We start from the raw sequence: 11,935 nt of genomic DNA on the forward strand, positions 1-11,935 counted from the left end.
ATGAACACCTCTATATTTTGACCAATCATATTAGAGAAGATAGCCATCATACATCTCTGAAATGTGGCTGGTGCTCTACATAGCCCAAAAGAAACTCTCCAGAATGTAAATATACCAAAAGGACATGTGAATGTAGACTTTTCTTGATCTTCTGGAGCGATAAAAATCTGATTATATCCCGAATAGCCATCCAGAAGATAATAGTAATCATGCCCAGCCAATCTATCAAGCATCTGATCAATGAAAGGAAGAGGGAAGTGATCCTTCCTTGTAGCTTTGTTTAGCTTCCTATAATCCATGCAAAATCACCACCCCGTGACTGTTCGTGTAGGAATAAGCTCATTCTTCTCATTTGCTACCAAAGTGATACCTCCTTTTTTTGGCACACACTTAACTGAGCTCACCTATGAACTGTCAGAAATAGGATAGATGATCCCAGCATCTAGCCACTTGAGAATTTCCTTCTTCACAACCTCTTTCATGATCGGGATTTAGCCTTCTCTGTTGCTCAACAGTAGGTTTACAACCTGGCTCTAGCAGAATTTTGTGCATGCAATACGAATGGTTGATTCCCTTGATATCTGCTATAGTCCAACCAATTGCCAATTTGAATTCTCTAAGAATTCTCAAAAGCTTCTCCCCGTCGCTACCTGAAAGGTCAGATGCAATTATAACAGGCAAAGTAGATGCATCACCTAATAACGAATACCTCAAATGTTCAGGTAAATGCTTAAGCTCAATAGCTGGAGCTTCCTCAATAGATGGCTTGAGGCGCTTAGGAGCTTTGTTCAGCTCCTCCAATCTAAGAGATTCAAAAGGCATATCTATCTTTCGCTTCGAAGGAGAAGCATTCAAATATTGCAAGTGCTCTTCACCTTCATCATCTTCACTATTGGAATTCCCCAACAAGGCCTTTTCTAAGGCATCAGACCTTAGCAATCAATCGAGTTCAGAATTGACCACAGAATCGACCATCTCCACCTTAAAACACTCCTGATTTTCTGTAGGGAATTTCATGGCATTGAAAACATTAAAAGTTACATCTGGATCCATACTCGTATGGTGAGCTCACCTTTCTGCACATCTATCAAGGTTCGGCCAGTTGCCAAGAAAGGTCTTCCCAAGATTATTGGAATCTTCTTATCCTCCTCGAAATCAAGAATTACAAAATCAGCAGGGAAGATGAGTTTATCCACCTTGACCAAAACATCCTCAACAATGCCTCGTGGATAAGTAATAGAATGGTCGGCCAACTGCAAAGTCATATAAGTAGGCTTTGGATCAGGAAAGTCCAACTTCTTGAAGATTGACAAGGGCATCATATTGATGCAAGCTCCCAAGTCACATAGACACTTGTTAAATGACATCTTTCCAATTGTGCAAGGAATTGTGAAGCTTCCAGGATCTTTAAGCTTCAGAGGCAATTTCTGTTGTAGCACATCACTGCATTCCTCCATAAAAGCAATGGTCTCTAAGTCATCAAGATTCACCTTCCTAGATAGAATACCTTTCATGAACTTCGCATAACTAGGCATTTGTTCAAGAGCTTCAGCGAAAGGTATGTTGATGTGAAGTTTTTGATCACCTTCAGAAACTTCTCAAACTGATTATCCAGCATTTTCTTCTATAGCCTCTTAGGAAATGGAGGTGGAGGATAGATCTATTTCTCCCCTGTGTTACCCTCAGGAGGAGTGTGCCCAACAGTAGTCTTCCTTGGTTCCACTTCTGCTTCCTTCTGCACTTCTTCTTCAGCCTCAACTTCAGATTTTGGAGTCTTAGCTTTTTCAAGATTTTCAACCTTACTAGACCTCAATGTAATTGCCTTAACATGCTCCTTAGCTTCTTTCTTGCCTGGCACTTCAGTATCGCTCGGAAGCGTGCCAGGTTGACGATTCAGTAATGCATTAGCAATTTGCCCAATCCGATTCTCCAAGGTCTTGATAGACATAGCTTGGCTCTTGCACATGAGCCTCAACTCCTCTAATTCATATTTTTCATTAGCTTGCGGTAACAGCTGAAGTTGAAGTTATTGCCTAAGGGCATATTGCGGTTGCTGAAAACTAGGAGGGTTATACTGCTTTGCTGTGTATGGCTGATAAGATTGTTGCACCATATTCTGATTGTTACTCCAGCTGAAGTTAGCATGATTACGGTTATTTGGATGATCAGTGGTTGGAGCTTGTTGCTGTGATCTCTAAAAGTTACTCACAAATTGAGCTGATTCGATAGAAGTAGCACACTGCTCAGTTTCATGTGCCCCCGCACAAAGTTCACAAACACTAGTGATTTGATTAACTCCATAATTAGACAAAGAGTCCACTTTCATCGTCAAATCTTGAAGTTGAGCAGCTATGGCAGTAGCTGTATCCACTTTCAAAATTCCTGCTACTTTTCCTTGCAACATTGTTTGTGTAGGATCCATGTATTCATTAGCTGCCATAAGCTCAATCAACTCATAAGCTTCATTATAGCTTTTGGCCCATAAGGCTCCACCAAATGCTGCATCGAGCATAGGTCTAGACTGAGCGCCCAAACCATTATAGAAATAATTTATAATCATCCAATCAGGCATGCCATGGTGTGGGCACTTCCTTAACATCTCCTTATATCGATCCCAAGCCTCACATAGAGATTCTCCAGTTTGCTGTGCAAACTGAGTAAGAGCATTCCTGATTGCAGCAGTCTTCGCCATAGGAAAGAATTTAGTGAGAAACTTTTGAGAAAGATCCTCCCATTTAGTGATAGACCCTGGTGGTAGAGAATGTAACCAACACTTTGCTTTATCCCTTAGAAAGAATGGGAAGAGTCGTAATTTGATAGCATCTTCAGTCACCCCATTAAACTTGAAAGTGTCGCAGATCTCGATAAAATCCCTGATATGCATGTTGGGGTCTTCTGTAGGAGAACCCCCCAAACTGAACTGAGTTCTTTATCATCTGAATCGTGCTCGACTTGATCTCAAAAGTGTTAGCCGAGATGGATGGTCTGATGATGCTGACTGAATATCATTGATCTTAGGCTGAGAATAGTCCATCAGAGCCTTAGGAATTTCTGCTTGATCTCCCATCACTACTAAAGCTGGTTCCTTGACTTTCTCTTCTTTTACTTTCTCTTCGTCCTCAAAAACTTCCCTTCGAATCACTACAGTTTCTTCCTCGGCTTGATCCAGAGTTCTCTTACGAGCCCGCGAATGCGTATACATACACGCTCGCTAGAGTACCAGAAACACAACAAGAAAAAGAGTAGGTAACTAACAATGTCTGAGTCAATGAACTTTAATGATTACTGATGACAAACACATAACTAAAAGTTAACACCGATTCCTCGGCAGCGGTGCCAAAAACTTGTTAGTCGCTAAGTACGCGCTAATAATTCACGCAAGTATACGTGATCGCAAGTAATGTAGAATTATTTCTAGTTCGTTCCACAGTGACAGGTTAGATTAACTATGTGATTTATGCACTTATACAACAATGATATGGCTATTATTTAATGCTAGGACGAATAACAATTTGGGTTCTGATTATACTACGATTAACTATTGAGAATTATACTAGAGAACATAAACTAAGAGATTAAAGAGAGTTGAATAATATATAACACAAACATGGGATTCTAACTTCATTAAATACTTCATTCAATAGCCTTTTCGTTCTTAACCGTAGCATGTAATGGTGATGACACTAATCAGGTAACACGAAACTGCTAAATGCCAACTTTTGTTGCACGAATAACATACTACCAGACATCCACAAAAGAGATAGAAGCTGAATAGATACCAATTATATTGAGACCCTATATGTCTATAGAATTTGACAACATAATGGCTTAATGCACAAGTTATATATCGTGATTACATAGGACAAGTAAGATGGTTAAAATTACCTACAAATCATGCATAACAATAACACATGAACCTATACTAGCATGGCAAGTTCTAAATCCTTAAATTCACTGTCGCTTCATTAAAGATTAACACACTATCTTATAAGTTCGCGATGCTCATAAGACGAATACGCATAACCAATACTAGGTTATCATACAATCACCACACACTAAGACATCGAAACAAATTAACTAAAGAAATCCATAAATAAATCCGCTAGAACCCCACGATAATGATTAGCTGAAAGGCATATGTCATAGCCTATTTGTTTATTCGAGAATTTAACTCAACTCAAATAAGAATGTAATAAGTAAATAGTAGATCCACAGTCAAAGAGATCTCTCCAAGTAACATCTGTCAAAGGAATCAGTATCAATGTTCATCTACAGCTTTAGAAATTACTTCACTGGAAGAAGTTCAAGAAATTGATCAAGCGTCAGTGATATAAATTAATACTATGGATTTAATTAAGTGACAGAGATCTCGTCAGGGTATCAAATATTTACAGGGATTTAATCTGAAGAAAATCAAGTTATTAAAGTCAAGACATGAAGAAACGTCACGGAAGTTAGTCACTCATGAACCAGACAGTACATTGAGCGTCAACATTGAAGTGGTGGAATTGATTCATAATTATCAGAAGATTTTCAGAAGAATGGTTGTTGTTCAAGAGTAATATTAATTCTCTATTAATTAATAAAGTCGTATAATTTAATTAAGAAAATAAATTATATCTGTAAAGATTAATTTATTAATTAATTGATTAATTAATTCTGAATAAATATTATAAATTTTCAGAATTAATCTTCAATTTAAATTCAATATTAATTCAGCAAGACAATCTTTTGAACTAGTATGACAATCGGTATGACAATCATTAGTCATACCGAAAGTCATGCTATTTCATTTGATTGTCTTACCGAAAGTCTTACTAGTTGTTGGGATTGTCATGCCAATTTATTTAACTATCATACCGAAAGTCTTACCAGCTGGTGGAATTGTCTTGCTAGCTTAATTGATTGTCTCACAGATAGTCATGCTAGTTCAATTCATTCTGTTGATTGAATATAACAAGACAGAAGCAGAAGCTCATTCAATAGAGAACAACAACCTAAAGAAAGAAAATATCAGAAGCATTTCATCTCTCTCAACTGCATTCAGAGCCTATTAATTTCTAGTCATTAATGTTAAATTCAAGCCACTGGAAATCATTATCTTGTTGTTGTGTAATTATCTAGCGGATCAAAATCCCTAGAACTTAATCTCAAATTGCTTTAAGCATTTGATCTTTTTATTTCAAAAATAGAAAAAGTTCATATCGAATTTATTCTAGATTTGGAATAATTTATTTGAGATTAATCCCTTGTAAACAATACCGTTTTTGTAACACCTTTCAAGTTTAATAATAGTTTTATTTAACTTGAATTTTGTTTCACTTTTTTATTCCGCATTTTATTCGATTAAACGGTATAGTTTATATTCAACCCCCCCTTCTACAAACATATTGGGACCTAATAATTGGTATCAGAGCCTTCTGATTAACGAACAAATCAAGATCCTAGACTTTTATGATTCTTCCAGTCCTTGAATTTTTATTTACTCAAAAATTCATAATGACTACACAAAAAGTTGGAACCATTAGAATTTTACTATTCGATAAAGAAAATTATATTATGTGGAAGAAGAAGATGCTCTTGTTTTTACAAGTTGCAAATCCAAAATATCTGGACGTGTTAAAGAAGGGTCCAAAAATTCCGATGGTTATTGAACCAGAGGTTATAGAAGATGATGTTGTAATTACCAAAGCTAGAACCTATGTAAAGGATCCTGAGGATTTTTCTCCTGCTGAAAAAGAAGAAGCCTCCTTGGATGCTAGCCTTCAATTAATTTTAGTTGATTCCCTTGATCCCTTGATGAACAGACATGTGATGAACTGTAAAAATTCCAAACACATCTGGGAAACTATTGAGGTGATTAATGAAGGCACAGAGGAAGTTCGGGAGAACAAGTTAGAGATCCTAACCTCTGAGTATGAACATTTTAAATCCAATCCAGGAGAAGAAATTACTGAAGTGTTTGAGAGGTACAATGCATTGATCAACAACTTGAAAATAAATGGAAAATATTATTCAATCAGGGAGGTCAACAAAAAGTTCCTTTTAACACTATCAACTCATCTTGAATATAGAATCACTGCCATAAGAGAAGCGAGAGATCTGAATGAGATTTCTTTGGAAAGGCTCTATTGTAATATCTGGGATATATCGTGTAATTATTTTTGCTATTATATAATTATTATGTGTGTTCAGTATCTATTCTGTGAGTTAATTGTTAAAGTGGTATCTGTACTTGGTTATTCAAAAATAATATTAATTGAGTATTTTAATTTTTATATGTCCAAAATAAAATATAGATAATTGTCATATCTTCCTAATTATTTTTATGTTGGTTTATGGATTTATAAGAATCATCTGAAATTTCTAAAATCTTTTTCCGGGTAATTAAAATCTATTTTATAAAAACGGGAACCAACCGACGTCAACCGTTGTTACGTTTTTGGAACCCGGAACTCTTTCGAGAACTCCTTCCTAACCTAATTGTAATATTCCGAGCATTTTCCATGTTTCGACTTTTTCGATCCGGCGTACGGTTTGTCCTTCGCGGGTCCCGGCGTAACATTTTCGATACAATATTCATTTCGGTAAATCAATACAACCCGTATTTTCGATAAACGAGAGCTTTTTATTAAACTATCACAATTATCACTTCGTAATACGTGTAACCAGGCGCTGAGACCAAGACCGCAGTACAAATTGTACTGATTTGGATAATTATCCCGAAAACCGATACCGTTTGGATCAGTTTTTACAAATAAACGTACCGTTTTATATCCGGAATGATCCAACGGGATACTAATTTTCCGTAATTATAAATAGCCTTTTACCGTAATTTATTTCGTATCAAAATCATTTGCAGACAGATAATTATATAATTTTCAGAGAAAAACCCTAATTTCCTAAAATTGTTCTAAGAATCAAACAAGCATTTGGAGGTGATATTGAATTCGGTTTGGAAAGCTCGAGTAACCAATCTGAAGGTCTTGAAGAGCTCTACCAGATTCTGTAATCCATACACCTGCAGAAATCAAGTTTATTTTTCTAAAAATTTATTTATTTTCGAATTTATTTTATTAAAAATATGAATTTTCGTTCGGATGATTGTTTGTATGATTTGATGATTGCATGTTGTAGAGCTTATTTTCCTGATGATTTTCATATGTCATACGTCACATTTGGAGTTCAATAACATGTTCAAATTTAAGTTTGATTTTCGAATTTTAAAATTAGGGTTTATAACCCGTATGAATGTTCTTAATTGAATTTGGGGCTTTCTTATTCTGTGATAGATTGATGTTGTGTTATAGTGGGTTGTGTTCTCTGTGAAATTTGTAATCTAGTCGTATAAGTTTCATGAACCAACGTGGTCTGTAGAGAAGGGAGTTGTGTTTTGAAGTTTTCCGATGTTCGCCGGAAACTGGAAAATTTCACGGCCAAATTCCGGCCAACTCAGGGATTGTTAGGATGAATTGATTGCATGGTTGTGTTCCTGGTAACCTGTAGATGTGATCTGGAGGCGTTGGTGGGGTGAGGATGCCGGGAACGTGTTCTCCGGCCATCCCCGACTATTTTCCGGTGACCCCCTGGAAAATTACAGTTTAATACCTATAGTTTTGAAAACGATGCAGTTTGGTCCCTGTAGTTTCCAGACTTTGCAAAAATTGGATTTTCGTTTTAAAAATGTTTAAAAATCATATTTCCTATTTATTTTTATTATAAAAATTCATTTTTAATTTCTGAAAATTCTAAAAATTATTATTTTAATTATGAAAATTATTTTTAATTCACAAATAAATCTAAATTAATTAGTTAATTAATTTTTGTTAATTTCTAATTGATTAATTGGTCAATTAATTCGAAAATTAATTGATTAATTGATTTAATTAATTATTAATTGATTTTAGTTAATTATTTAATTAGATTTAATTATTTAAAAATGATTTAAAAATTCTGAAAAATAGTTTCGAGCTTTAAAATATTATTCTAAATTATTTCCAAGGCTTGATAATTATTCTAAAATTATTTCGGAGCCAGAATTGGCCAACCGAACCCTGTTTATTAACCTGAAATTGATCCAACGACCCGTTCTAATTCCGAAAAATGTTTTAAAAATCATTTTAAATACCAGAAAGCCTATTTATGACCCGAGACTTCTTTATAAATAATATATCATTGATTACGTGATGTATTATATGCTATATGTGACTTGTTAATTGACTATCGGTCTATATATTCTGTGTTTACTTGATTATTACATAACTTTCAATCCGTTAATCGGATTTGGGTAAAACGAAGGGTAGATAGAAGTATGTATTGAATAGAATTCCATGAGTAAATTATTGATAGATGCTTATGATATGTGAGCAGAAGAGGCAAGACATAAGAAAGGGAAACAAATAGTTGAGGAGTAAGACGCTTGTGATTGGAAGCGAGTGCAGTGTAGTAAGCTAATATCAGGCAAGTGTTCTGAACTTTCTCGAGATATTGTAGTATTTGATAGTCAGATTGATATTGCAAGTGCTTTGAAGCACTTAAACCTAAACTCTGATTCCAGTTATTGTTCTTGAGCCATAAACCTTATTCTTTCTAGACCATTGATTGTTGTATACCTAAACACAAATTTCAAGTATACGATATTACTCCACAAATACATGTAAAAAAAATCCCAAACACTGAACTGAATTACTTGTACATTCAATCATTGTATCCTATGCATTGAAAGCCCAAATCTTTGAAACCCTGAAATGTTGATTCCTTTGTTATCCAATTCTTTCATTACCCAGCATCCAAGCTTTTAAATTGCCTTATTGATCCTTACAAGGATTGAAACCCTTTCATTGTTAAACATTTATTGTTGTTAATGATTTCGGTTATTGTTTATTATTGCATATTCTGTTATTATGTTAGAATTGGATTGTTTTTATAAAATTGTGGACCAGATTCATGGTCAGACCATATAATGGTCAAGTTAGGCCAATGTGTGCCTTGGATCCAGTAGTTAGAGCAATGTTGTGTGCCTTGCTCGGGGTTAGTGCGTGACTGATCAGCAGCCTAACCTTGGTTTTTAAATTAAAAGTATAATATCCAATTCTAAATCCTAATCCAATGTTCACTTGATATCATAATCATATTCACCTGATGATCATTATTCTCAGTTTTGTCATTGTGACTTGCTGAGCTAGTTAGCTCATTTGTGCGATGTTGTTTATATTCTTTCCAGTTAAAAAAGGAACCAGTTGGTAGCGAGGATCCCCAGTCCAGCGCGAGAGCTAGGGGTTCAGGTTGAGAAAGCTGAGCTAGTAGGCTTCTTTTGGGATAATTTAAGTTTGTAAAAGTTTGTAATAATGTTTAATACTCAGTTTGAGTTTGAAATAGTTGGGATTTGAATGGTTTGTAATATATTGGTGTGTTTGGCTTGTGTGCATACTTTAACCTATTGCGGTCCGTGGTGGGTGGTAAGTAGGGTCACTGTATATATTATTATTATCTTTATTATTGTTATAAGCAGGTTATAATTAAGGTGTGTGTGTGGACCCCAAACTTCTGACCCGGGTTTGGAGGGCGCCACAGGTTTGGTATCAGAGCTACAGGTTATAAGTCACTGACACAAGCCTAGGTTGACGGAAATGGGTAGAGGGATAGGATTAGAAGTAAGGTATAGGATGATAGAACGTCGAGAGGTTGAGTGTTATGGTATAACCAGTATTAGTATAGTTTGCATCGTGGTATGAGACTCTTATATTACGATATAATTTCAGATAGCAGAGATGGCCGACTCTTTTATTCCCGTATCAGCTGATCACTCAGAGCCTTCAGTTGGAGCACCAGCATCGGATCCACGTCCTGTTATTCCACCAGCATTGGCTATTCTACCTCCACCGGTGTTGCAGCCCGTACCATTGCAGGCCATTCCACCTCCAGGCACGAGGCCACCTGTTAGAGGACCCCCACCTGCTGATTCAGGCTTTACTAGTCATTCAGTCACAGGAGTACCTTTTCAGTTCTCTTCCTATCCTGTCCCATATCATCAGTTTGAGGCTTGCCTTATGGAGCAGTGATTCCTACAGGGTCAGATCCAGGAGTTATTGCATATCATGCGTACCAGAAAGATGGGGAGTGGTGAGAGGCGACTTAGGGAGAGGCTCCAGGCATTTCGTAGAGAAGCTGCTGTGAGGATTGCTGAGGCTACACATGAGGACATCACCCCTGATTTCCTAGTGGAGTGGGCTAAGTGGGTTCTAGAGGAGCTTGAGGAGATAGGAGGTCCAGATTTGCCATGAGCCAGAGATTCAGAGATGGAGATGCTGAGCAGTGTTGTTACGATTATGTAGTATGTACAGTAGTGTGTAGTGTGTATCAGTAGACTTTTGAGTTGTATTTATAGACTAGCGATGCTGACTAGTGAGTAGGTTGTTGTACCCTTTTTGCTTTTACTTTCGAAGCGTCTTTACGCTTGTACTACCTAAAACTTTTGATCTATATATCAGTACCTTTTTCCTTTCCAACACTGTCATTTACTTTATTGCACCTGTTTTACTTTACCATATTTATTGCACCAGTATACCCTGTGATACCATGTACCCTATTTTCCATAACTGTTTATATTCTGTAAAGAAGCATGCAATTTATTTAGTTACAACTATTTTCAAAAAAAGATATTCCTATTTTACAAAACTTTTCTTTTATACAAAGATTTGATTCAAAAGCTAAATAAATTGATTGATTCTTTACAGAAAATGCCTCCCAGAAGAAATACCCGCACCAACACCCAGAATGAAGAAACCAACAACAACAACAATAACAACTAAGATGATACAAACTAGAATGTGAACCCAGGACCCATGGACCCAGCAATAGCCCAGATTCTTCAAATCTTGGCCCAACAAACAGTTCACCTGGCACAATAACAGCAGAGACAGACCAATCCCCAGGTAACTTTCAAAACTTTTCAGGCAGTAAACCCACCAGAATTTAAGGGTTCCTTAGAGCCAATTGAAGCAAATGTGTGGTTAAAGGAAATAGAGAAGGCATTTGCCTTGGTAAAAGTGAAAGTGGAGCAGAAGGTTGAATTTGCAAGTTACAATCTGAAGAATGAGGCCACCTATTGGTGGGAGATGGTGAAGACATTGGAAAGCACATATGTTATTACTTGGGAAAGGTTTAAGGAATTGTTTTTAGAAAAGTATTTTCCTCAGTTTGTTCAGGATCAAATGGAGCTGAAGTTTTTAGAATTAAAGCAAGGGAACATGTCGGTAACAGATTATGAAGGGAAGTTTGAGGAATTGTCAAGGTATGTGCCGTCGTATGTTGATACCGATAGAAAGAAAGCTAAGAGATTCCAGCAAGGCTTGAAGCCATGGATCAGAGGGAAGGTAGCTATTTTTGAATTGGATACCTATGTCGGGGTTGTACAGAAGGATATGATCGCAGAGACAGAGAGTGAGATGTTCCAGAAAGATAAGGAAAGTAAGAAAAGGAAAGTTGAGGGAAGTGAGGGTCAATCACAAACAGGGAAGTTTCCAAATTTTAAGAAGGGCACTACTCGAGGGAGTGCCGAAATCAGCCAGCAAGAGAGCCAACAAATAAGGATCAGCCTATCCGGAATCCAGCAGTGAAGGTTCCAGTCATTGGATTTACATGCTTTAAATGTGGGAAGCCAGGACATATGGCCAGGGATTGCAAGACACCAGCCCCAGTCAGTAATGCATTGAGGATTATAGGATCTACCCCAATAGTGAATGAGACTCCGAGGGCTAGAGTTTTTGACATGTCGGTGAAGGATGCGATCCAGGATACGGATGTCGTGGCAGGTACGCTTAATGTGAATTCTTTATATGCCAAAGTGTTAATAGATTCGGGAGCAACTCGATCATTTGTTTCACAAGATTTTGTTAGTAAGTTAAATTGTCCAGTTGGGTATTTAAATGAAATA

General features: G+C 36.6%; 1 non-coding gene across 1 annotated transcript; it reads left to right on the plus strand.

Moving 5' to 3' along the window:
* The first annotated feature begins 2,570 nt into the window (after window positions 1-2,570).
* On the plus strand, window positions 2,571-2,677 carry LOC141700809 (small nucleolar RNA R71). Its single transcript, XR_012566532.1, has one exon. It is a non-coding gene; the product is annotated as a small nucleolar RNA R71 (small nucleolar RNA).
* Window positions 2,678-11,935: the final 9,258 nt, after the last annotated feature.

This window comes from Apium graveolens, unplaced genomic scaffold, assembly GCF_009905375.1.
Source record: "Apium graveolens cultivar Ventura unplaced genomic scaffold, ASM990537v1 ctg295, whole genome shotgun sequence".
Lineage (NCBI taxonomy): Eukaryota > Viridiplantae > Streptophyta > Magnoliopsida > Apiales > Apiaceae > Apium > Apium graveolens.